The sequence below is a fragment of the Panthera onca genome, chromosome D2 (genome assembly GCF_046562875.1).
Source record: "Panthera onca isolate mPanOnc1 chromosome D2, mPanOnc1 haplotype 2, whole genome shotgun sequence".
In the NCBI taxonomy this organism is placed as follows: domain Eukaryota; kingdom Metazoa; phylum Chordata; class Mammalia; order Carnivora; family Felidae; genus Panthera; species Panthera onca.
The window spans coordinates 55,049,499-55,074,907 of NC_138349.1; the positions used below are offsets into that span (position 1 = coordinate 55,049,499).

The 25,409-nt window shown below is 52.2% G+C and overlaps 1 protein-coding gene and 1 long non-coding RNA gene across 4 annotated transcripts in view; one reads left to right on the forward strand and one right to left on the reverse strand.

Moving 5' to 3' along the window:
- Nucleotides 1-14,855, reverse strand: part of CHST3 (carbohydrate sulfotransferase 3) — a 37,514-nt gene extending 22,659 nt beyond the window's left edge. For 2 of the 3 annotated variants that reach the window (XM_060642487.3, XM_060642486.3), the window contains exon 1: nt 13,868-14,603. The gene's annotated coding sequence lies outside the window, so the exon portion shown is untranslated. Of the gene's footprint in view, nt 1-13,867; nt 14,604-14,647 lie in introns of those variants that run through there. The other variant, XM_060642488.3, reaches the window with a different exon arrangement.
- Nucleotides 3,006-10,660, forward strand: LOC132685309 (uncharacterized). Its single transcript, XR_009613040.2, has 3 exons — nt 3,006-3,570; nt 3,832-3,890; nt 10,259-10,660. It is a non-coding gene; the product is annotated as an uncharacterized LOC132685309 (long non-coding RNA).
- Nucleotides 14,856-25,409: the final 10,554 nt, after the last annotated feature.

Here is a 25,409-nt window from a genome sequence, read left to right on the forward strand (position 1 = left end):
GGGCTGGCTTCTAGAGGATTGCAAGACTGGGGAGGGGGCCCCAAGGCTGTGAAGGGGGAGGATTAGGCGTGGGGGCTGAGAGTTCCCTGGTTGGAGGAGCAGAAGCAGCGTAAAACATTAGGCCAGTCTCAGAAGTCAGCAGGGCTGGGAAACCCCAGTGCTGATGCGCGCTCAGTTACAGTGTCAGGACGAGGTTCTGGTGAAAGTTGGGAATCCAGCGACAGCCAGTGAAACCCACCAGACCCCAACCGGAGTGGGAGGAACAGCTTTCCCCATGGGGTGGTCATGCTTGACTTACCTTCTTCCCTTTAAAAAACCAGAAAGGTGAATTCTGCATAGTAAATGGCACCTTTCATTCCCTATAGAAGAACAGTGTTTTCAAAAGGGCTGGGAGGGTTTTATGTTCTGTGGGTTTGGGATTTAAGAGACAGGTAATTCAACCAGGGCTGGGCATAAATGTCCCTTTGCTTAGCAGACCTTTTCTGCATGCGGCACTTGACATTAATAGAGTAAGCTGGATTTCAGGAGGGTGGCATTTAAGATCCCAAAGATAGTGCCTGACCAGCACCTTCAAAAATGCCAGAGACCTAATTCTCGTGTTAGCCATCGGCAATTCTCATCTGTTGAATAAAGCAAGTCCTCTGGAAGTCTCTGCCAGGAAGCACCTTGCTTTAAAAAACAATCTAGGCTGGTCGGATCTCAAAGCGGGGTCCGGGGCCAGTGGCAGCAGCAGCTGGGAACTTGGTGGAAATGCACATTCTCGGGCCCTTCCCCAGACCTCTTCAATCAGAATCTCTGGGGGGGCGTGTCCAACAAGTTCTGCAGGTGAGTCTGCTGTAAAGTTTGAAAATCACTCTTCTAGAGCAATACTTTTAAAACTCCAGCCTGCCATCACTTTGGTAGGTCAGCAAACTTTTTTGTAAAAAATAAAATAGAACTGTATAGAACCGAAAATATCAGAGTGCACGTGTCATAAAGATACACACGGGTTTCGTAAGAGTTTTGTTTCAGTTCTGCGTATCTTTGAGGTTTTAGTCTGAAGGTTAATAAGCACTCTTCTGGAGCCAGTATGTACCTATTTCAGCTGGCTCCCCTTTTGTAAGGGGTCTGAATTAGGAGGCTTTAAAGATCACAGCGTGTGAGTTCCCTTCCCCCACACAATGCCCTCAGGGAGGCCTTGAACAATAAGAGGGACTGCTTTGGAACACGGCCTCCTTACAACACTGGTCTAAAACTTAAACTAAATTGTGCATTTCCCCATGTTTGTAAAACCTTCTCTCCACCGCCCCCTCTTCCATGTACATGTGCCCGGAGAAGTATGTGGATGAAATAACTAGCTGGGTGGTGGGACTGGTGGCGGAAGGAGCGGGGGGGGGGGGGGGGGGGGGGGGGGGGGGGGGGGGGGGGAGTTGTTGCTTTCTTCTCTGCATTTGTCCATTTTACTTGAATTTTGCACACTAAGCATCTATTTTGCACACGATTATAAAAACTATAAAGTCAGTACTTAAAAAATAACAAAGCTGAGGGTCCATTACTGGGTGGAGACAGAGAAAAGGCATTCCCACGGGAGGGCAGGCAGAACCCAGGGGTCATCCCCTCCCTCATTGTGTCTGGCCAAAGTCTCTCCTAAGGCTGAGGCCAAACCCCACCTGTCCCCAGAGCCCTCCTTGATCCAGCCCCCACAGCCATCAGCCATCATCAGTCCCCCAGAGTAAAAGCACTGCCCCCTCCCACCCCCACACATATGTCACCTTCTCCTCCTTAGAAAGCCTTTCTGCTACTCCTGGTCCTCATGCCAGCCCTGTGCACAGTCTGGATCCTTACCGCCATCCTTGCCTTCATTATCCAGGTGAGAAAGGAAGTTTCAGAGAAGGTAAGCAACTTGCCCAAGGTCACCCAGCTAGAGATGGAAGGCCACGAAGTGAAAGGCGGGGTCGGCTTACAGCAAATCTCTAGCACGTTGCTCTCCTGGCACTATTTCTCTGCCTTGCTCCATTCATATATATTAAAGTTAACGTTCGCTATACAGCACCAAATAAACATGTAAGGAAAGGAGGAGGGATGAAGGGAAGGAAGGGGGAGAGAGGAGGGGAGGGGAGCAAGGGAGGCCTAGGTCACACTCAGTCACACTCCAAATAGCAGTGGAGAAGGGTCGGCCTGTCTATGTGAGCCCCCACGCCCAGGGGACTCTGAACATGCAGTCTGGCCAAGAGGCAGCATGTCCGGTCCGATCACCATGGTCAGGCCCTGACCCCACAGGCCACAGCTGCAGACCCCAGCCCAGCCAGGCAAGAGGGGAAAATGGAGAGGCGGCAGCTGGGAGCACAGAAGAATGCTCCCCTGGAAGCTGAGGGGCCATGCTGGGGCTGGAGGGGATGAAGGACGTGGGAGCCTTTGTGTCTCGTGGGTGGAAGAGTCGAAGGTGACTGCTGGGGGAGGAGGGGTGGCGGGAGGCTGGGATGCAGCAGCCAGCACAGCTTGGGAGGGAGCACTCACTGGCCTAGCAGTGACCCAGGACGGTGATCACACTGTCTGGGGGCAGCTATTCTCTGGGTAGTGCCTCAGTTTGAAAGACATTTCACCATATACCCTTTTGTACCTTTCCAATTTCGGACCATGGGCATGTATTACTGAATTCATAAAACTTAAACTAAAAAAAAAAAATTAAAAGCAGGTACCAGTTTTCTACCTGTAGAGGTAGAGGCAGAGTTCTTTTGAGGTGAAGACTCCCATTTTAGAAGTCATTTTAACAGGCCTCTGTATGAAAATTTAAGCAGAGGCAAAGCCCGAAAGGAAAATTTGGAGGCAACGGGAAACAGAATTGTCCCTACAGTCAAACTTAACAGTCTATGTTCCCCGCAAGAAAAGCAACAACTCTCCGGAAATTGTTACTATGTTGGGGGGGTGGGGAGTCACTGGTTTGGGTCCCCTCCCTTCTAGGTGTGAGGGGGGCGTGGCCACCCCTGAAGCCCGAGGGGTCCTGGGGGCTGGGGGGGGGGGGACAGTGTCAGGAGGACCCACCCTGCAGGCTGTGGAATCCTGGGGGATCCCCACATAGTTGTGGGGAGGGCCATTGGACTTGTGCTAACCTGGGACTTGGGCATTAAAAAGGGGATAGGGACCCCTGAGAATCCAGCACCGGTCGGTTGAGTCACATGCTGGGTAATCAGCACTGGTCAGTTGAGTCACATGCTGGGTAATCACCTAAGCCAGGTGTCTCGTGGAGGCCCTTAGTTTCCAGGGCAGGACTCGGGCGGGGCTGGCTATCTGGTGTAGAAGGAGCCAGCGCTGGAGGCCTGAGGAGGCCCCTGTGGCTTCAAAAGTACTCCTGAAAAAATGGTAACTCATAGCCCAAGGGAAATCTGAGCTTTTCTCTCTCACCCAGAGGGCCATTCTCTCGGCAACACAGGGACGCGGTGACTGCAGAATGAAGCAGAAATGCAAGCCTGAGAACAGAGCTGGCCTGTACTCTCGGTGTCAGAGGGCAGCTGAACTCCTCCCTCCTCTGTCTCCGCAGAAAAGAAGACTTAAGAGTGTCCGTTTCTCCCCTTTCCAGCCCAGGGAATTCAGGTGAGCCAGAAAACCTCTCTAAGCCTCAGTGTCCTCGCCTGGAAGATGGGGGTGACCATGCCTCCCTTGTGAGGTTGTGGAGGGGGAGGACACCGTTCAGCACAGGGCTGGCCATGGGCCCCTCCTCCCAGCTGGAGCGGCTGGGGTGGGACGGGGCTGGGAGTCCCAGCAGCAGCTGCGTCAGCCTGGCATCCTGCGCCTGCAGACCGGGCCGAGGAAGCTGGCACTCGGCCCCTCTCTTGACTCACTCTCCTTTTCCAGGTCTGGCCCACCAAAAACAGAACAGGCATCCTCTGAGCCCCCGTGCTCCTTCCAGAGAGGTGAGTCTCACCCTAAATGGCCATGTCAGCAGGGTTTGCATGGCCAAGAAGCTGGGTGCTCCCTGCCGCCTCCTAAATGGATCCACAATCTCCAAGAAACTCTGGGGAGTGATCCACACTGAAGGATGAAAACTCTTCCTGGCACTTCCTGTCTGCACCACACTATTTGGCAGACATAGGTTCATACGCCCTATCTCCTATGATTCTCTGATGGCTTTGTCGTGCAGCTGGATGGTGGAGTGGCTAAGAGCATAGGCACAGCTTTAGTTGGACAGCTGAGGGTTTGAATCTTGGCTGTGTGGCCTTGGACAAGTCACCTAACCTCTCTGGGCCTCAGTGTTGGCATCTGTAAAATGGGGCTACCTCATGCAATCAGACAGATGCAAATACATCACTCAGCCTGAGGATGCTTAGTACACACAGAGCTCTCAGATACTCAACTGTACCTACAAGGAAGGCAGAGGCCTTTGGGACCTGTCAGAGTGCTGGGCACACAGCTCAACCAGACTTTACTTTTTAAAAGTGATTCCAACACTGGGATTCCCAGAATTACAATCCGAGGCCTGGCAAGGATGTACTTTTGGAAGCTCTTCATGTCCATCACCACTTCCAGAAGCTCCTGCCAAAGCTGAGCTTATGAGTGGGGGTACGGGAGACCCCAGGCAGGGAAGAGAATGCGGGGAAGGTGGGAGACAGCAGCCGGAGAGGAGAACTCAGGACAGGAAGCCAGAAGGCTGACCTGGCTCTGCTACCCGAAGGTCCCTTGCAGGACTTTGGGCACAAGGACACCAGAGAACCCCAGAGGGCAGGCTGGCAGGTAGGCAGCAGACCGTGAGACTCAGTGATGTCATGCTTTCCCAGGATGACTCAGTGGTACCCCTGGGCTGTGAATGGGAGCTGTGTACTGGGCCTCTCACCCTCCCTGTCTCCTTGCCCTTCAGGCTTGCATGGTATCTCTCCTTCCCCTGGCACCTCCTGTCCTCCCTGCCCCCGGGACCCCACGGCTATAGCATTGGTGCTCTGCTCCTAACTGTGACCCCCATGCTCCCTGTCATGTCTCTCCAATCTCCACATTGAGGGAAGACCTAACTGCCAGAAAGACCTGGATTTCATTACTGCCCCTGACTCCTTCTGGCCAAGTGATCTTGGGTAGGTTAACCTGCCTCTTTGAAGCTGTTTCCTCGTCTATAAAATGGAAACATTGCTATCAACCTTGCTGGGTTGTATGGGGCTTAGTGAGATGGTCTGTAAAATACTTGGCACACAGCAGGTGCTTAGCAAATGTAAAGTATGACATTCAAGGGCCTCTATGATCTGACCTCAATTTACTTTTCTAGCTGCATTTATTAAAAAAATAATAGCTCATTCTTCTTGATGCTTACCGTTGTGTGAGGCACTGCTGTAAACACTTGCACAGGGACACATTTTATTCTCCTATCACCCCCATATGGTGGGTATTATTAGCATGTCCATTTTACAAATGAGAAAACTGAGGCACAGAGAGGTTAAGCAACTTGGCATGGTCACACAGCATGTGGGGAGCAGGGTTCCCTTCCCTTGCAAGCAGCCTGGCTCTACAGGCTGCACCTGCAACCACAACTCGGTCCTGCCTCATCTCTCTTCGTGCATCCTTCAAATTACAGTTCAGTCCAAATGGACTCCTTGCCACTCTCTGCATTCGATCTGAACTCTCCCATCCCTGCCTTTGCCCAAGTTCCCTCCTTGCGCCTGAATGCCCACCTCATCCATGAAGCCCTCCCCAAGTCCTCCCTCATGTCCACCTTTGTGGGCTCATCACAGTTGGACTCCAGGGTGGTTATCTGTGCCCAAGTCTCCTCTCCCCGTCTGGCCCGAGGGCACTTTCTGCTACCCCCAGGCTACCCTGCGCAGTGTCAGGCATGAGCAGGCATGTAGTATCTGGACAGGCGATGCCAGGGCTGAAGCACCTAATGTGTCTCCCTGGGTGGCCTAGAGGAGAGCTTAGCACTCAGGGCTCCACTACTTCTGCAAGAGTAACTTGAGGGCTTCAGCCGGAACCCCCACCCCCACCCCCAGGCAGCTGGGCTTCCTTCTCTGGGGTCAGGGGAAAGGACTCAGCCACAGGAGATCTGCGTTGCCTGGGGGTGGGGCTGAGTCCCGGAGGGGCTGGAGGGGCTGAACGGACATCAGTCCACAAGGGGACAGGACTGAGAAGCACTTGCTGATGGGGCTGGGGCTGAGTCATGGTGGGAGTCATGGTGAGTTGGAGGGGGCAGACTCAGACCACTCCCTAACAAGCGCATCCCATCCGGGAGGCTGAGCACTGTCCTCTCCTGCACGGTGTGGCTTTGTGTCCTATCCACTACTCAAGGTTCCACAGTCAGGTGGGGACTCACTGGAGCTGTGGAAGCACTGGGGACACCAAGGGGGACGAGGCAGACGCTGTCCTGCCTCACAGGGCTCACTACCCATAGGAGACCACAGACCATGAAACCATCAATGGCCACACAGTGGGGTAAAGTGTGACAAGGGGGAGACATGCCGGCAGCTGACCTAGGCTTCCAGAGGTGACACCTAAGCTGAGGCCTGGGGCTGAATGGGAGCTGGCCACCAGAAAAGAAGGAAGGAGAATGTTCTTGGCAGCTGGAGAGGCAGAGCTGGATGCACTGTCTGGGGAAAGAGGATAATTTGGAAAGTGGACGAGTGAAGATAAGGTGAGGGCTGGGGAAGGGGAAACTGGGGCATGCTATCCACCGGGAAGATCTCAGGGCCCATGGAAGCCGCTGGCATCCCAAGCAGCTCGGCACCTACCCCAGGGTGGGGCTCCTCCTATCTTGTTGGACCGCCCCAATCTGCTAGTTCCTCCTTACTTGTTTAAATCCCTTCTCCTGCCATCTATGCCAGTTCCTGAAGCCAGATCATTGCCAAGGGGAAGCACATGGCCGGCCTCGCAAAAGAGGCTGACGGACCATCACAAATGCCCCGTCCGGGTCAGCCTGGGGAAGGCCGAGGGCTCGAACTCCCACCCGCAGTGCCTTCACGGAGCTGCCCCTGAAGCCAGCCTCCCCAGAGCTTCCTGGCCAGAGCGCAGTGGCACGCCCTGGCCAGTTATGAAATGTCTGCTCTTGCGTGCGCTCTCTCTGTCCCTCCTCGGGCCGCAGCCACGGCAGCGCGCAGGTTCACACACGGCAGGGTTGTGGCAGGGTTCCGGGTACTGGTTACGGGAGCCAGGCCACAGGGCTCAGACCCCGCTGTGCACTTTCGAGCCAGGGGATGTGGGCAACGCATTCTGCCTCTGGTTCTGTCTGCCTGTGTGTAATATGGCAATAACAAGAAACCTCCCTTAAGAGCTTCCTGTGAGAACATGGTCTCAGGCCCAGAAGGTTCTAAGAGCACGGTGCTGTGCATGCTAGCTGCCATTACTAACGCCTCCCGTGCCCCTGACCCCTGGGCACCTGCACCCAGATGTGCAGGTCACATCTGGAACCGTCAGAGAACAGCTCCTCAGAGCAAAAATAAGATAGGGCGCCTGACCTTCACGGTCATGGGTGTTTCGGTTCTTCATCCCCCCTGGGAGGCTGACTTCCCCTTCCTCACAGGTGCTATAGCTTTCTATCTGAGGCCTCTTCAGGTACGTCTGTCCTTAACCCTGCAGGCCCCAGGCCTTGTCCAGAGGGGAGCCAGGCCCATGTGCCCCAGGCGTGATTCGAGTTGTGAAATTTCTTGCTGAAAACTGGTGTAGTCTCAGCCAGGGGGGGTGGCCCAGTTTGTTTTCAAAATATTTCCTCAGATAGCGCTGCTTTGGCTCAGACTTGTTAGCACTTCCCAGAATTCTGCAGATGGTGAGGCAGCTGGAGGGCAAGGGAGAAGAGGGAAGAGGGGAAGAGATGGGGGAGGCCCGGGGCCCCACCTCAGGTGGCTGTGTGGGCTCACACCGGCACCGGCTCGGCGTGTGTGAACAGGCATGCACACACACAAGAAGGGAAGCAGGTCTGCCTGTAGAGGGGGGCTTTCAAATGGCTGAGCTGTGGAGACTTCTGAACCAGAACTTCCCTCAGAAGCCCAATGCATACCACAGACACGGCGGGGAGAGGCCTGGAGCCCCCTCCCGTCAGGCCTCGGAGGGGTCCCCACTGAACTCTGGGGCTCCGTGGCACCTAGTCTGAAAACCTCTGCTGCTAAAGGAATCTTGGCCTTCTCTGGGGGAGTTAGGACCAACACTGTGTTAAAATAATGAGCTTTCTGAGGGAAGATGCAATTATTTTCCTAATAAATTCTAATTTGTGTCTAGTATAGCAAATGCCACACATTCTGAGAAATCAGGGCTCAGAATGTGCAAAGTGATTGATTCCATTCACTAACAAGCTTTTGAGCACCTCTCTGGGAAGTCTTGTGAATGCAGGACTGAGTATCTGGGGCAGAGAGTATGTGGTGAATTATACTTATGACACAGACCTAGTTCAACGTACAGGCATGTTTCTAAACTCCTCACAGATATTAATTCACTGAGAGCCCTATCACCTAGGACCTAGAGCTGTCAGTGAACTAATCTCTTACCGATTAAGAAACTAAGGCCCAGAGAGGTTAAGCAACTTGCCCAAGGTCACACAGTCACTAAGCAGTACTGCAGGCACTCCGGCTTTAGGTTATGTGCTCTTAACCATTACATAATTTGCCTTTTGGAATGAGTGTGTCCCTGTGTTTGTGTATTTGTGTATGCACGCACTTGTGCCTACAAATGTTTTGGTATATACTATGTCTAGCTGTTTACTGAAATATTTGTGTTTGGCGGGGAAGGGGGACATATCTGAATGTGTGTGTGTGTGTGTGTGTGTGTGTGTGTGTAGAAATGCCCATGATGATACGCGTGATGGTCTGTGAGTACATGGGTATGCATTCTCTCTCCCACCAACCCACCAAGGCTGCAAGTTATGGGGCTCACACCCAAGTACTCTCTCTGTTGTAGCCTGGCAGCAGCATGACAAAGGGACTCCCTGGCCAGAGGCAGGACCCAGAGCCTTCCGGCAGTGCCTGCTCCCCAGATTCCGGAGGTTTGCATTTGCTGACCCAGCTCACATCCAATGGAAAGGCCCCTCAGCCACTCTCTAGGTCCCAGCCAGCAACTGCCCCCACAGAGAGCCCCAGCTGGCTCTCCTCACTAGGTGCTGGGTTTTAGAGTGGTCAATTAAATGCACTGAAGTCCTGAAGCGATCATGAATTTGCTTCCTACCCTATAGGCATAGTAACTTACAACAGTGCTGGGACTTCTTGAAACCTTTTAGACCACCAGCACCCTAAGCTGATATGGCCTAATCTGATATGACTCCGGCCAAAAGCAAAGAGCCTTGACATTCTAGTTAGTCCAGAAAGCCCTTCAAGCTAAATGTATGGGTTTTGAAGGTTTCTTCACAAGTGAGCCCCACCTTGGATGGACACAAGAGGGGGAAGTTAGCTTTGGTCCAACTACTCGAAACTGACATTTAAGACACAAAGCTTCATCAGGTGCCACAAAGCTGGAAAAAGCCCCACCGTTCTCCACCATCAAAGTAAAACTCACCAACGGAGACACCACCTTCTGCCTCGCTGAGTGGGACCAAGGCTGAGACTTGCTCAGATGGCACAGGATTGAGCTGGAACCCTAGGCGGACTTTTCTCCCACATGTTCCTCCTGGTCCCGGTGGCCAGTGTGCCAGCCTCCCGCAGCATAAGAACAGCCTGGTGGCCCGGTGTGTTCCCTGACTTTTGAGGCTCCCAAAGTCAAGGAGGAGGGGCTGGACAGGGAGGGAATAGGGAGGAGGGAGCTGGTGAAAGCAGCCAGTAAGCCAGGTGTAACCACGGGAGGCCCGAACAGTGCTTCCCAGGCTGGCCTCCGAGATGGCTGTTTACTTGTGGTATTTAGGAGACGCTGAACTAGGACCTGGCTTATTTATTTTCCACACTTTCCTCCAAATCCTTTTCAGAGTCCTCTAGAACCCCAGTGATAAATTTCCCAGGGCCTAGAGAAACCCACAGTCCTTCAGCACACAGACATCTTTGTGGAGCAGGGGAGAGGAGGGGAGGGAGGGAAATATGAAGGGGAGAGACAAGAGGGCGAGGAATGGAGGGTGGATATGAAGCTACGGGTGGCCGGGCGCTCCCATGGCCTGCCTGCCACCTCTCTCTCCACGGTGGTGGATAAGGGCAGGGGGAGCAAGCAGCCAGATTTGGGGCAATGGAGCCAAAGACTGAGTGTGTCCACCTCCAAGCACAGAACAGACTGTCCAGCCCGCCAGGGACCGCCCCACACCCAGCTGAGGAAGCCACGTGCTCAGGGCAGGACAAGCAGCATTCTATCATCTAGTTACTCATCAGGGAAGAAAAGGTGACATTATTTCTTATTTCTGTTTAAGGAGTGAAAAGGAGAGCTGTTTTCTTTTCCTCCTACGTGACTTCATGACGCGCAGAGACTTCTGGGTTTCCTCACGGCTAAGATTCCAGCTAAGATTCCCTTGGCTCCCCTTGCTTTATGACTTCCCAGCAGAGGTGCTCGCTCGCAGCCGCTCCCTGGGCTTCACCCATCACCTGACAGTGTTCCTAAGTGCCTCCACGTCTCAGACACTGGGATGGAGCCAGGGTGCACAGACGAACAGCCCCTGTCCCTCGGGTGGGGCAGTTTCTCCCCACACTCAGTCTCCCAACCTCTATCCTGGACGGCGTGTCCACTCCACAATGGAGCCAGAAGACGATGCCGATGCCTGCAGCTCAACACTGTCAAGGCTCACGGAGCTCACCCCAGTGGGCTTCCTGGGGAAGGTGGGAGGGGCCAGCTGGGTAGTTGCTCCTTTTTCTTTTTTTTTTTAATTTTTTTTTTTAATGTTTATTTTTGAGACAGAGAGAGACAGAGCATGAACGGGGGAGGGGCAGAGAGAGAGGGAGACACAGAATCGGAAGCAGGCTCCAGGCTCTGAGCCATCAGCCCAGAGCCCGACGCGGGGCTCGAACTCACGGACCGCGAGATCGTGACCTGAGCTGAAGTCAGACGCTGAACCAACTGAGCCACCCAGGCGCCCCAGTTGCTCCTTTTTCTAAGGTTGCCAGTTTTTCCCGTACCATAGACATGCTGGCCGGAGATGGGAGTGGGCAGAGCAGTGAGAGGTAGCCCTCTCAGCCCTTGGGGGGTACACAGTACAAACCAGACTGAGACCATGGCGGCCCCTAAGTGCCTGCAGGGGGGCCTGAAGGCAGATAGTTTGCCAGCTCCTAGCTTCGTGACCTTAGGCATCCACTGCACCTCTCTGAGCCTCACTTCCTCATCTGTAAAGTGGGGTTGATAACCGCTGTCCCTCTGTGGGGCCCATGTGGGAAAGCATAAGCTAGGGACCAGGTGAGCCATGCATTATCACTCCCCACCCCAGCTCTGTCCCACCCATCTCTCTTGGGGACCAGAAACTGCCCCGGGGCACATGATAGGTGTAGGAAGGACAGCCACAACATGTCCCTCTATATTCACCAGGCAGGCGGGGGCAGGTGAGGGCTGATTTCCCCGTGTAACAGATTTCCACTCTGGTGAGGGCCGGAAAAAAAAAAAAAAAAAAAAAGAGGAAATACCATCTGAGGATGTCTACCTGGCAATTTCTCCCAAACCCAAACTTATGACTTGTATGGTCACAAGTGACAGCTTTGTCTTCTCGGAGAAGCAGCAAATCATCTCTCACTGGAATTACTGCAACATCTCCCTCAATTCACTTCCAAATCTCTCATCATTTCCCAACTCCAGCTCTACACGGAAGGCTCCAGAGGCCTGAAGCCACCCAGAGTTTAATTTCCCATGGCCCATGGTGTAGCCCAGTCTGGGCAGAGAGTGTGGAAAAAGGACTGCAGTCAGAGGCCCCAGGACCACGTTAGTAAGTAGCCAGTGTGGCTTCTTTGTTGCCATGGAGAACCAGTAGGGACCTTGGAGACAGCCTTCCATGGTGGAGACAGCGTGAGTTCCAGAGTTAGACCGTCCAGGTTCAAATCCCAGCTTTGTGCCTCATCAGCAGTGCGACTGCGAAAAAGTTACTTAACTTTCTGAGCCTCGGTTTCCTAATCTGCCAAATGGCCACAAAATGCTAACTTCACAGGGATGGAAAGGCTTAATGAGATAACGTATGCAGGGCTCTTGATTCACAGAAGACACAAGGTGGGAAGGTGATACGGGGAACAACTGGTTGTGGCACGCCACCCGAAACCGGAGGTGGCCAGGTCCAGGTCACTCCCTCTCTCACCTGGGGCCACCCACGTAGTTCTGGTGCTGCCCACGTGCTCTGCTAATTTCAGCATTTAGGCCATGGAGAAGCTAGAAATGCAGACTGAACCTATCACGAAGGGGTAGGGGAATGACACATCTCCTTGTGATTCCTCGGCCAGCTTGTCCCATACCCTTGCACCCTCTCAATCTCATGCCGGTAGGGAAGCACTCCCAAGACTGCTTGGGATCCCAGTTCCGGGAACATGAGATGTTTCAGCTCCTCTGGGAAAGGCACGCCCGCGGGCACACAGAAACCCACCCAACGTTCAGTACAGGGACTGCGACTAGCCCCTCCACCTGCTGCCACCAGAGCCAAGCCCCTGCCGGAGGACACAGCCCCTAGACCTTTCATGAGACCCATTTCCAGCCAGGCCAGCAGGAGCCAGGAAGAAGCGTGCAACACCATCCCCTGCTTAGCCAGGTATAGACATGGAGGCTTTCCTGCTTCCCCTCTTAGGAGAGCATAGGTCAACAATGAGATTCAAGACCGCAGGGCCAGCCCACAGGGCACAGTGGAAGATACCGCTGGGGCCGCTTCTCCAGACAGCTCAGGCAGGGCTCCCTGGCACCACTCAGGGCCTCCTCCTCTGCAGGAACACCAAATCCAACCCAGGTGAGGCCACCAGGCTTGGCTCACAGTGAGTCCTTAGCGAACGTTAATATTGGTGCCATTAATCATCAAACAACTACTCACTGAGTACCAGCTGTGTGCCAAGCACTGTGCTTGGTCCAGGACAATCCTTGAAATATCCCAGGGCCCCAGCACACTAGGGCACCTGAAAATAAACACAGCTTCAGGTGCAGTGAAAATGAGAAGGGCTCCAGCACTGCCCAGGTTTCTTCAAGACCTTGGGAGCCTTAAACGTCCCCCACCCCGGTTGACACACCCATCCAAGGCTGGAATCTCCTTCGCTGGTCCTCCTGGAAGTCCCTCTGAGGAAGCACATCCGCCCGGGGTGGGGGGAGGGTCTGTGTGCTTTCCTCGCAAGCCCTGTCACTGCCACCACCCAGCTGTCCCGCGCAGGGCAGCATCGGCCTGCTGCTTTTTCCACTCTGCTCAGAGCCCAGCATGCCGGGTCTGAGTTTTATGAATCACTCCCTCCTCTCTCCCGGCCTCGCCTCCGGAAGGGCTGCGCACACCCAGACACATCACCAAGACACGGACTTTCCACACCAGACTCGCTTCTGCCGAACCCCGAGATCCAACTGCAGTGTCTGGTTTCCCCCTCCCCACTTCTAGCCTCGGGGTGCCGGCCACGACTTGTAAAGACAAGACAGCTCTTCCCCGGCCCATCACGCTGTGGGGGCTCCTCACTGGGGGGGCTGCAGACAAAGACCGTGGATTTACTTGAGGGCAGGCGGGAAGAGGGCATGCTTGGTCTAAACATCCAAACCCTGGCGCCCCCGGAATTGTACATTTCGGCCTGCGCGGGGTGCGGAGTCCGTGTGGCGTGTGCTCAGAGCGAGTGCGCGATGTGTCTGTGGCTTGCATGATGATGAGCTGCGAGTACCTGGCAGCTGTGAATCTGGGTGCGGGCTGGGTCTAGGGACTGCGGGTGCCTGCGTGGAGTTTTCCCTGGGCCGGGAACTCCCTCTCCCACGCTCCGTTTCGCCCCCTCTTCCTCCAAAGTTTGGCGGGCCGCCCGGACGGGGAAGGTTGGGGGGCGCACGGCTGGGCGGCCTTGCCCGGGCCTCGGCGGCGGTTCCGGGACGCCGGCGCCCTACTTACCCCGGCCGCCGAGCCTCCTCCGGCGGGGGCGGATCCGACTGTCAGCGGCTGGGGTCCGGCGCTTGCAGCATCCGCTCGCAACTTTGCCCTCCTCTGCGTAGAGCCCGGCAGAAGCAGCTCAGCGGCTCCGATCCCTCGCGGCCCGGGCTCTGTGCCCCCACCGGAGGCGGCGGCGGCGGCGGCGGGGAGGGAGGGAGGCGCGGCCCCGCCGGTTCGCACGCCGAGCGGGAAGCGGCGCCAGGCGGGCGCCGTCCTGCGCAGCGAGCGAGCGAGCGGTCCTGCCTGGCGCCCTCCCCGCTCGGGCCCGAGCCCGCGAGCGGCCCGCGGCGGCGGCGGATTCCTGAACCGCGTCCAAGGCGCCCGGGGAGCTCTCCTCCTCCTCCTCCTCCTCCTCCTCCTCTCCTTCCTCACCCCACCCAGCTCCCAGCCCTGCGCGCCCAGCAACTTGGGAACCGTTGGCGAAGTTGGCGCAGCTTGGGCAGCGCGCCGGCCCGGCCTCTGGCTGGAAGGAGGGGAGGAGAGGGAGGAGCTGAGGGGGGAGGGAGGGGGCCCGCCCCCGCCCCCGGGGAGCCGCGCTCTCCGGGACCCCTCTGTGGGCCTTTGTTCCGGGCACTGCACCTCGGCCCGCCCTCCCCGGGGACTCGCTGGGGGCCTCTCGGATCCCCCACCTCCTCGCAGAGAGACTGGGAGGAGCTCCCGGCCCCGGGGTGGGTAGGTGGGGGGAGAGGCGGCGTACGGATCTTCGCGGTTTCACCCTGCCAGAGCCTCCCAAGCCCTTACCGGCCTCCCATCCTATCCCTCGCCGGAGACATCCCCCTGGCTGCGCTGGTTTTAGGCCGGGGGTTGGGGTGGTGGATCCAAGTGACGGTCCCCAGGGCTTCCAAAGACCAAAGCACACCCTCTCTGGGCGGTCACAGGTCACCCTCCCGCCCTACCGCTTTCTCGCGCCTCCAGTCCGGGGCTCCCCTAGTACGAGACCCGCGAAGCAAGGGGGAAGTAGGGTCCACGCGGACCAGCCAGAGCGGCTTCGCGTAATCTTCCGACCCTCCTGGGGGTGGCGATCGGCGCCTCCCGCGGAGGGTGGGGTGGGTGCTGCTGGACGTCGGGCGGGCAGCGTGTTGCCTCCCACGCGCGGGGCAGTGCCCGGCCGGGCAGCGCCGGCTCACGGGTACAAGGCCAACTTAACCTGGAGCGTGGTGAAGTGCTAGGCATTGGAACACAAGCCGAGACTCCTTGTCAGCTGCCTGCATCCTGTGGTGCCCCGGCCTCCCGGGCTTTGAGCTGGGCTTGCTAGGTTTTTCTCCTGAGGCTTCTCAACGCTTAGCGCCATGAGCTAATTCAGGCCTCTTTAAGACAGTGGCCCTGACATTTAATGGGATAGTCCAGGGCTTAGACACAATAGGTTATTTCCCGAAAAGAAGAAATAGGAAAATTTTTAAAAAAGCAACAACTTGAACATCTACACACTTTTGCCGCCCTGGTCATTTTCACCACGTGTAAGAAAGAAACCTGAACAGAATGGAGCATGGCCCCGGCCTAACCTGGGCTGAAATCCTCACAGGTGGCGGAAGTCAGAGGGCCCTGTTTATTATCTGGGTCCAGCCCAGCCCAAGCTTCCACCAGGACGGTGGGCTGGAGGGACCTTGGCAAAGTGCTCCAGACAGTGAAGTGAGACCTTGGTGTCTCTTTTGGCACAGTTCTGTGACCTCCAGGGGACTGGAAATTTGGTGAGAGCTCAGACCCTAAATCACCTCCTGGGAAAGCATCCTGAGTCCCTCTCCCTATCTCCCTAGCCTCAACATCCACAGGGCGAGGACCTGTGCTCTGGAATCCGTCTGCATGTTCCCCCATCAGTTTCCGGGAGGTGGGGGGGGGGGTGGTTCTTCAGACTCCATCATCTCTTCTCTGAAGGGAGGGCCTCCTTTGAGCCTCACAGATCTGTCAAGAAGCTATGTTTAACTGCACCTGCTGGCCTTATGAGGCAGGCCTTCCTGTCAGACACATGGAGTCTGGGATTTTAGTGCCAGGACTTTGTAAGCACGTCAGGGAATACAAAGGCTGAAACCTAGGACTGTGTCATCGCCAGATTATAGAGAACGGATTGTGCTACTGACGTGGGGAGGAGCAGCACAGGTGGCCACTGGGAAATTCCTGTGTTCACCCCATACTTATTGAGCACATTCTAGATACTGGGACCCACAGAGGTAGATAAGTCGTAGTCCCTCCTTCTGTCCAGAGGAGACAGATCTAAGTCTAAATAAATACTAATGATACAATGTGCTATGCGAGGGGAGGCTGGGGCTGGGGGTAAGGGAGTGGATGTCTCCAGAACAAGATCACAGGCTTGCACAGCTCCGGGGCAGGTAGAATGTGATGTGACTGTCAGCCCTGGGAATCATTCAGTGCTACAGCCTTATTCTCAGAGCTGAAGACCCCAGGCCTGGGCTTCCGAGATGAGCCAGAATTCTGCAGGCAGAAGAGAAGTCAGAGATGGGACAGAGCTTTCTAGGTAAAGCGACCAGCAATTGAAAGAAACGAGTTTCTCTGGGCTGGCATGACAGCTAATAATTGGGCCTTCGTTTGAGGCTGTCTTGATTGCAAATGAGAGGGACAGGGTAAACGTCTGACGGGACATTAGGAACTTGCATCGTACAATAGTTTCCAGGCTTAACTTCTTCTCACAATTGCTCCGCTGAGAGATTTGGTCTTGTTTTTTGTTTGTTTGTTTTGTTTTGTTTTTTATTACCCTGTTTGAAAAATTGAAAAATTGTACCCTGTTGAAAAAAGAACTTTCCAGGCCAGAGGCAGAATTGCAGAGTGGTTAGAGTGTGGAGCCTGGGCGCTTGGGTGGCTCAGTCCAGTTAAGTGTCCGACTTCCACTCAGGTCATGATCTCCCGGTTCGTGGCTTTGAGCCCCGCGTTGGACTCCATGCTGACCGCTTAGAGCCTGGAGCCTGCTTCAGATTCCTCTCTCTCTGCCCCTCCCCTGCTCACACTCTGTCTCTGTGTCTCTCTCAAAAATAAACATTAAAAAATTTTTAAAAAATAGGTAAACATTAAAAAAAATTACTAATAAAGGCACACACCAACATCTTGTACCTCCTGATGTAATACATTGGGAAGGTTACAATGTTGAGTATGAAGCATTCCTGCCAAAAAAATGCATCACTGGAATCTAATCACAAGGAAACATCAGACAAACCCAAACTGAGGGACATTTATAAAACAGCTGGCCTGGGGGGGCGCCTGGGTGGCTCAGGTGTTTGAGTGTTCAACTCTTGATTTAGGTTCAGGTAATGATCCCAGGGTCATGGGATTGAGCCCTGAATTGGGGCTGAGCAGGGAAACTGCTTGGAATTCTCTTTCTCTCTCTCTCTCTCTCTCTCCCTCTGCCCCCTCCCTGCTCACGCACACACTGTCTCCCTCAAAAACAAAGCAAAACAAAAAAAAAAAAACAGCTGGCCTGTAATATTTAAAATGTCAGTGACCCAAAAGCCAAAGAAAATGACTAAGAAACCACTCCAAATTAGAAGAGATGAAGGAAGTATGAGCAGGTGAGCACTGTGGTAGGCAGGCTTCTCAGATGGTCCCAAAGACTCCCCTCCTGACATTCACACACTTGTGGGATCCCTGTCCTTGAGTGGGCCTAGACCTGCTTCTAATGACTACAGCAGAGGTAATGGAATGTCATTTCTGGATTACAAAAGACGGTAATGTAGGTTACAAAAGACTGTGACTTCTGTCTTGCTACATTCTCTCTGGGTCCTCTCAGCCTGTTGGAATTACCAGATTCCCTGTGGAAAGCCCCGTGTGGCAAGGCGGTGAGGCCCTCAGGCCAACATTCTGCTGTGACCTGAATCTTGCCAACAACTGCTGAATGAGCTAGGAGTGGATCCTGTCCTTGCTGAACCCTGAGATCGCAGTAACCCTGGCCAGCACCTTGACTGCAGCCTTGAGGGACCCTGAGCGAAAGAGCTAAGCCACATCCAGATTCTTGGCCCACAGAAACTGAGGGATGATAAAAATGGTTGTTTTAAGCCACTAAAGCTTTGGAGTGACTTGATATGCAGCTACATACAGCCGATAACAACCGCTAAGTACAATGCATTATCCTGATTGCATCTTGGAACTGAAAAAAATAAAATAAAAAAATAGAGACTAAGAAAGACATTGTTTAGATAATTTAGAAAATACGAATAGGGGCCAAATGATTGCGAATATTGTGTCAGTGTTCAATTTCCTGCATTTGAGAACTATACTGTTATGTGGGAGGATGTTTGATTCATTAGTGATACACACTGTGATATTTAAGGTCATGATTTCTGCTGCTTCCTGTCAAATGGTTCAGAAAGACTAATAAAAATAAACATTACGGGCGCTTGGCTGGTTCAGGCGGTGGCGCATGTGACTCGAACGCGGGGTTGTGAGTTCGAGTCCCATGTTGGGTGTGGAGATCACTTAAAAAATAAAATCTTAAAAAAATAAACATTACACATAGTATATATAACATAGGTGTTATAGAGAAAGAATTTCATTTATCTATTAATTAAAAACATTTTTAACATTTATTCATTTTTGAGAGACAGAGAGACAGAGCCTGAGTGGGGAAGGGGCAGAGAGAGGCGGAGACACAGAATCCGAAGCAGGCTCTGGTCTCTGACCCATCAGCACAGAGCCCGATCCGGGGCTTGAACTCACAAACCATGAGATCATGACCTGAGCTGCAGTGGGACATTTAACTGAGCCACCCAGTCGCCCCTATTTATCTATTAATTTATCTCAAAACTTAATGACTTAAAACAACAAAAATGTACTATTTCCCACAAATTTGTGGATTGACTGGATACATCTGGAAGGTTCTTCTGCTCCATCTGGCATCAGCTGAGGCTACTCACCCTGCTGCCCCCAGCTGGCAGCTGGCAGCTGGGCTGGGCTCGGCTGGAAAGCCCAAGAAGGCTTCACTGCCAAGGGTGTCACCTCAACACAGTGCTCCTCAACACAGCCTGGGTGTCCTCATATTATGGCAGTTTCAGGGTAGACAGACCCTACATAGCAGCTGGCTTCTGAGACAGGAAGCATAAGCTGCCTGTCCTCCTAAGGCAGCCCAGTCATGTGCTGGGCCAGGGAATTGCTGAGCCATTCTTGGGATCTGGGGTAAATCTTCCTCTCCGGGTCCAGAAGAGCAAGTTGGCAGTGACTTAAGGAAGAATTCTGGGGGTAAAGGAGGAGGGAAAGAAGAATATAAAGAGGTTCCCCAGCTGGAGTAAAAGGGCCCAGAGACTCAAGAACCGAGAGTAAACTCTCCCCTTTCCCCACCACCCTGCCCCATCTCAGCTTCCTCTACTCCCTGATCATTTTAACCAAAGAGCTCACTTAAAGATGATAAGGGGCAGGGGGCTGGGTGGCTCAGTCGATTAAGTGTCCATCTCTTGACTTCAGCTCAGGTCCTGATCTCAATTTTCACAGGATCGAGTCCCACATCGGGCTCTGTGCTAACATCTCGGTGCCTGCCTGGGATTCTTTCTCTCCTTCTGCCCCTCTGCTGCTTGCACGTACACTCTACGTCTCTCTCTCACTCAAAATAGATAAGCAAACTTTAAAAAAATAACCCTTATATATTAAAAAAAAAAAAAGATGGTAAGGGGCAGAGATGGTAAAAAAAAATAAATAACGCTTATATATTAAAAAAAAAAAAAAAAGATGGTAAGGGAAGAAAAATGTCACTTATTGAACACCAAGTGCCGGGAGCTTTCCCCACATTATTTCATTTATCCTCGTAGCAACCCCACAAAGAAACGATTACGATGCCCTTTGGAAAGAAGACATAGCAAAGGTCTGGGGTGGTGCAGTGACTTGAGCCAACCCACACTGCAAAGGTATTGAATCAAAGAATGTCTTTGCTGTTCTATCCAACAAACAGGTTTGGCCCCAGGACTGCCCTGGGCTTGGGAACACAAGGATGAATGATGTTTTAGTCAGCTATTGCTGCAATAATGCTGCAAAACAAACATCCTCCAAATCTCAGCAGCTTGCAACAAGCGTTGGTTTTCTTCATTCATAAGTAGGTCAGCAGTTGAACAGGGATTTCTGCTTCAGGCCACGAGTTGACTGGGCTTGGGGTCAGCCTTTGTGCTGGCTTCAGTTCTACTGTTCACGTCCCCACATTCTACGTGGTCCAGTGGCTACCTGCGACACTTCTCAGGGTAGATCACAGCAGTACAAGAGACAAAGCAAACCACCCGCGCACTCTTTTTTTTTTTTTTCTTTTAACGTTTATTTATTTTTGAGACAGAGAGAGACAGAGCATGAACGGGGGAGGGTCAGAGAGAGGGAGACACAGAATCTGAAACAGGCTCCAGGCTCTGAGCTGTCAGCACAGAGCTCAACGCGGGGCTTGAACTCACGGACCGCGAGATCATGACCTGAGCCAAAGTCGGCCGCTTAACCGACTGAGCCACCCAGGCGCCCCCACCCCCGGCACTCTTAAAAGCTCTGCTGACATCACTGGGTAAAGCAAGTGCCATGCTCAGACCCAAAGGCATTAAGGCAAAGAAGTCATCATACCCACTATGAAGCCATGGTGACGGCCTAGATAGTGAATTCTGGGACCAGGGGAATAAGAACTGGTCTGTTCTTATTCCAGGTGACGGGGTGAGACCTCTCACCTTCCGGGAGCTCCCAGCAACCTGTGACTACTCAGAGGGAGACACAATTGCAATGCAGTCAGGTAGGGTGCAAGGAGCAGGTGTGGGTGGGTGGCATGGGAGTGTGTATGTGACTATGTGTCTGTGTCTGTGTTTTGTGTCCTGTGCATGGGAGTGTGTGAGTGCCCACATACATGCTATGAAAGCATGGAGGTGGGTCCCTGCCACCAGCAAGACTTTTAGGAAGATATTCTAGAGAAGATGCCGAGGTGAGGTCAATGCTACAGGTGGAAATAAATAGGAGCTCTTGAACTCGAGAGAAGTGGGTGGGGAAGTGAGGGAGGGCATTCCAGGTAGTCGTGACTTGGTGAACAAGGGCAAAGAGGCCAGAAACAGGATGGTGTGCTTGGGGACCCCGAGAAGCAGTTTGTTGTCTCCAGAGCACCTGGGGAAAAAAACCAGTGGGTGTCAAGAGTGGGCAGGAAGACATAGGTAGAAGCCCAGCCACCGAGGGCCTTTGTCATCTGCTGGATGCCTTCCCTTCACCGCCAAGAGCGTTGCCCACCCTTCTCCATTCTGCTCCCTGTCCAGGGGGACTGGCCAGTGTGGACTCCAGCCAAACAAAGCCTCTCTTCTTCTGGAAAGATGGCAGAAGATAGAATGTCTGTGAGAAAATAAATTTCTTGGGGTTTTTTTAGCTGTTTTTTTTAAATTTTTATTTTATGGAGAAATAGAGTGTGAGTGTGTGTGGGGGGGGGTGTGGGGCAGAGGGAGAGAGAGAGAGAGAGAGAGTGAGCGAGAGAGAGGGAGAATCTCAAGCAGGCTCCACACTTAGCACAGAGCCTGACACAGGGCTCGATCCCACAACCCTGGGATCATGACCTGAGACAAAATCAAGAGTCAGATGCTCAACCAACTGAGCTACCAGGCGCCCTGAGTAAATAAGTTTAAGTCACCCAGCCTGTTGTGTTTTATGATGTCAGTCCTAACAGATTAATACACCAACACCCCCACCTTAAAACAACAACAACAACAACAACAACAACAACAACAACAACAACAAAAAACTAGGTTAAAAAACTAGGCTAGGTAACCCAGAGACTCAAGTCTAGGAAGACTGCTGGACTTTAAGAAAACAGGGTGCCTGGCTGGCTCAGTCGGTGGAGCATGTGACTCTTGATCTCGGGGTTATGGGTTCAAGCCCCACACTGGGTGTAGAGATTACTTAAAAATAAAATCTTTAGGGGCGCCTGGGTGGCTCGGTTGGTTGGGCGTCTGACTTCGGCTCAGGTCATGATCTCGCGGTTTGGGAGTTCGAGCCCCGCATCAGGCTCTGTGCTGACGGCTCAGAGCCTGGAGCCTGTTTCGGATTCTGTGTCTCCCTCTCTCTCTGCCCCTCCCCCACTCACACTCTTGTCTCTCTCTCCTTCAAAAATAAACAAACATTAAAAAATTTTTAAAAATAAAATAAAAGCTTTTAAAAAATAAAATAAATAGAGGGAATCCTAGCCAACAGACCACATCACTGGCGAAGGAAAGAAAAACAAGTTGTCATCTTACTTTCGACAGCAATGCTTTATGTCAGAAGACAATATAATGTTTAATGTAAAACAATATAGTATTTCAGGACTTGTGAGCCACTGATTTTATGGAGTGAAACTGACCATCAAGTGTGGGAATCAAGCTGTTATGAACATAGGAGAGCCAGAGCAATACTGTGCTCTTGACCCCTTCCTGGATAATCCACTAGGGATCAGATGTAGAAAATTAAAAAAGATTGGTGAATGATTGGCATTAAGTCTTAGAAATATCCCAGGTGTGTGACACCAGACTAGACCTCGGACAAATCCTCCATGATGACCTGGCTGTGATCTGAAACTTTGAGCGCAGCCCCCCTCCCCACATTCTTTCCTTTTGTTTAACCACCTCGCTAAGCACACCTTCCCCTCTGGACATAACGTCCTTGATCTGCCCTGGAGATATGACTATTATGCCTGCTCTTAAACATTCTTCTTTTGGGTGGTCTTAAGGGAGGTGGGGTTACAAATCTACTCCCCTGCAGATGGCCCCTTAATAAATCATTTCTTGTCAAGCTGGGGCTTGTTTGGCCTTTTTCTTTGATCTTAACAGCTCCTTTGGCCTTTGGAGGTCGTTTTGCATATGCTTCCTTTTTCCAGAACACCAGCTAATAATCGAAGAAGGAATCCTAGGAGGGCGCCTGGGTGCTCAGTCAGTTGAGTGGCTAACTCTGTCAGTGCAGAGCCCGATGTGGGGCTCAGACTCCAGAAACGGAGATCAAGACCTGAGTCGAAACCAAGAGCCAGACCGTTGCTGGATTCTTTGTCTCCATACCCCGGGTTCGTTGTCTCGCCGCTTCTTAGAATGAAGAGGTGGACACAAAGTAAAATGAGCAGTAGGCAGAAGTGTATGAGAGCATAAGGTCAGAAAGTAAGAATAGTATGAAAGCTCTTTGCGGAGAGGGGGACCCCTGACTATAGGCAAGGGACTTTGTGTTACAGGGTTTTGGTCAGTTCCCTTCCCTTCCCCCTTGCTCCTTCTTTGCAGGTTCTACCCCTGCTGGCTTGGTAACTCTATTGCTGGGCTGTCCATTCCTCATTGACTAGATTCCATTGCGTGGGGAGTGGTCTATGGCCTTACTGGTTTTTTTTGTGGGCCATAGGTTTCAAGATCTACTTATTTTGTCAAGGTCACAGTGACCTTTTGTCAAATTCCTGAGGAAAACCTGAGGGAGAGTAGGTGGGGTCGGTCACACTCTCAAGAGGAATCTTATGCCTGCCCGAGGGGGTTTGCAATGGTCAGATAATGCCAGCATTTTTCCAAAATATGTGTTTTTCCCCCACCCAGGGACCTCAGGTCCTGACCTTTCCTCTCTCTGCCTATTTTATCCTGTTTTTCCCTGTTTTAAGAAGCTTAATCCACTGAGTCACCCAGTGGCCCAGTGACAGGCGCCCCGGGGCAGTGACTCTTGATTTCGGCTCAGGTCCTCATCCCTGGATGATGGGATTGAGCTCCGTATCAGGCTCAGCCCTGGGCGTGGAGCCTGTTTGAGATTCGGTGTCTCCCTCTCCCTATGTCCCTCCCCTGCTCTTGCTCTTTCTCTCTCTAAAATAAAAATTTTAAAAAGTGAAAAAAATAAAATAAATAAAAAACATTATTTTAAAAAAAAAGAAGGAATTATCAAATCGAAACATCACCATTTTGCATCCCTAATGAGTTAAAGGATCCGTGGCTGCTAATGTCACAAAAAGAAAGGTTACCAGACATTGTGCATCTTGTGATGGAAGAACAAAACATGGCCCATTAAATAAAGAAACTCGAATCTTATCAAGCCTATAACCTAACTACTAATTTAAGGAAATACAAGGAAAGAAGGAACGTTGCTAAAATGATACCATCAAGATCGACAGAATCCAGACTGTGCAATTTTTTTTTTGTTGTTAGTTTTTAAAAAATATTTACATTGAGAGAGAGAGAGCAAGCAGGGGAGGGACAGAGAGGGGGAGAAAGAGAATCCCAAGCAGGCTCTGCACTCTCAGTGCAGAGCCCAATGCAAAGCTCGATCTCACAAACCCTGAGATCATGACCTGAGCCAATACCAGGAGTCGAATGCTTAATGGACTGAGCCACCCAGGAGCCCCAGATTGTGGAAATTTCTATAGACAGAAGACCCAAGTTTTTAACAACAACAACAACAAAAAAAAAAAAATGCAAGAAAAAAAAGAGAGAGAGAGACGGAGGGGAAACTTATAAATTAAAATAAATTAAATTGGGGCTCCTGGGTGGTTCAGTTGGTTGAGTGTCCAGCTCTTGGTTTCAGCTCAGGTCACGATCTCACGGTTTCATGGGTTTGGGCCCCACATCAGGCTCTTGCCAGGCCCCGCACCGGCAGTGCTGAGCCTGCTTGGGATTCTCCCATTCTCTCTCTCTCTCTCTCTCTCCTGCTCACCCTGCCCCTCCCTCACTCACACTGTCTCTGTCTTTCTCGAGATGGATAAACTTAAAAAACAATTTTTTTTTTTAAGAAGAAATTGAATTGAAAACAAGAAATCAAAGAGGCACATGAATCGAACACAATGTATGGACTATTTGGATCCTGATCCAAACAAACAATTTTTTTTAATTCCTAAAATATGAAATAAGAACTCAGAACATACTTAATGATTTAAAGAAACTATCGTTAAGGTTTATAGATGTGATTATGGTGTTGCGGTACTGTTTTTGTAAAAGAGAGTCCTTAGAGAGAGGTACACAGTGAAATTGCTACAGATGAACTGATATGCCCGATGTGTGGGATTTCCTTCCAGATAATCTGAGGAGGAGGGAGGAGTGGTGGGGAGGGTATAGCTGCAACATGATTGGCCATATATTGATAATTGCTGGGCACATCAGGTTCATTATACTAATCATTCCACTGTATATGTATTTGAATTTTTCTTCGATAAAAAGTCCAGTGAAAGCTGCCTGTTTCTTGTGATGCCTGATGTCACCCTGATGAAGAGGGAAACAGGACAGGCAGAGGTTGTTCCAGGTAAGACAATGCAGGTAAAGAGCTGAAAGGAAGCGAGATCTGCTTGGAGCACAAGTGGGGGACAGGGGTGGCCATCAAGGAACCGGGAGAGCTGGTCTTGGGTCTCCTTAACGCTGAGGAGCTTAACCAATTTTGAGGAGCAATGGGGAGAAATGGCAGGATTGAAAGCAGAAGCGTGGCAGACCAGATTTTTACTTTAGGGAGGTCACTGCGGATGCAGAGCGGAGGAGGGCTGCTTCCCAGCAGAGGAAGGCTGGAGTCAGCACCCAGTTTGGTCCAGGCGAGGAGCTGGTGGTGGCTTGAACAAGATGGTGGCTGTGGGGATGGAGAGAGGTGGGCCTTGTCAAGA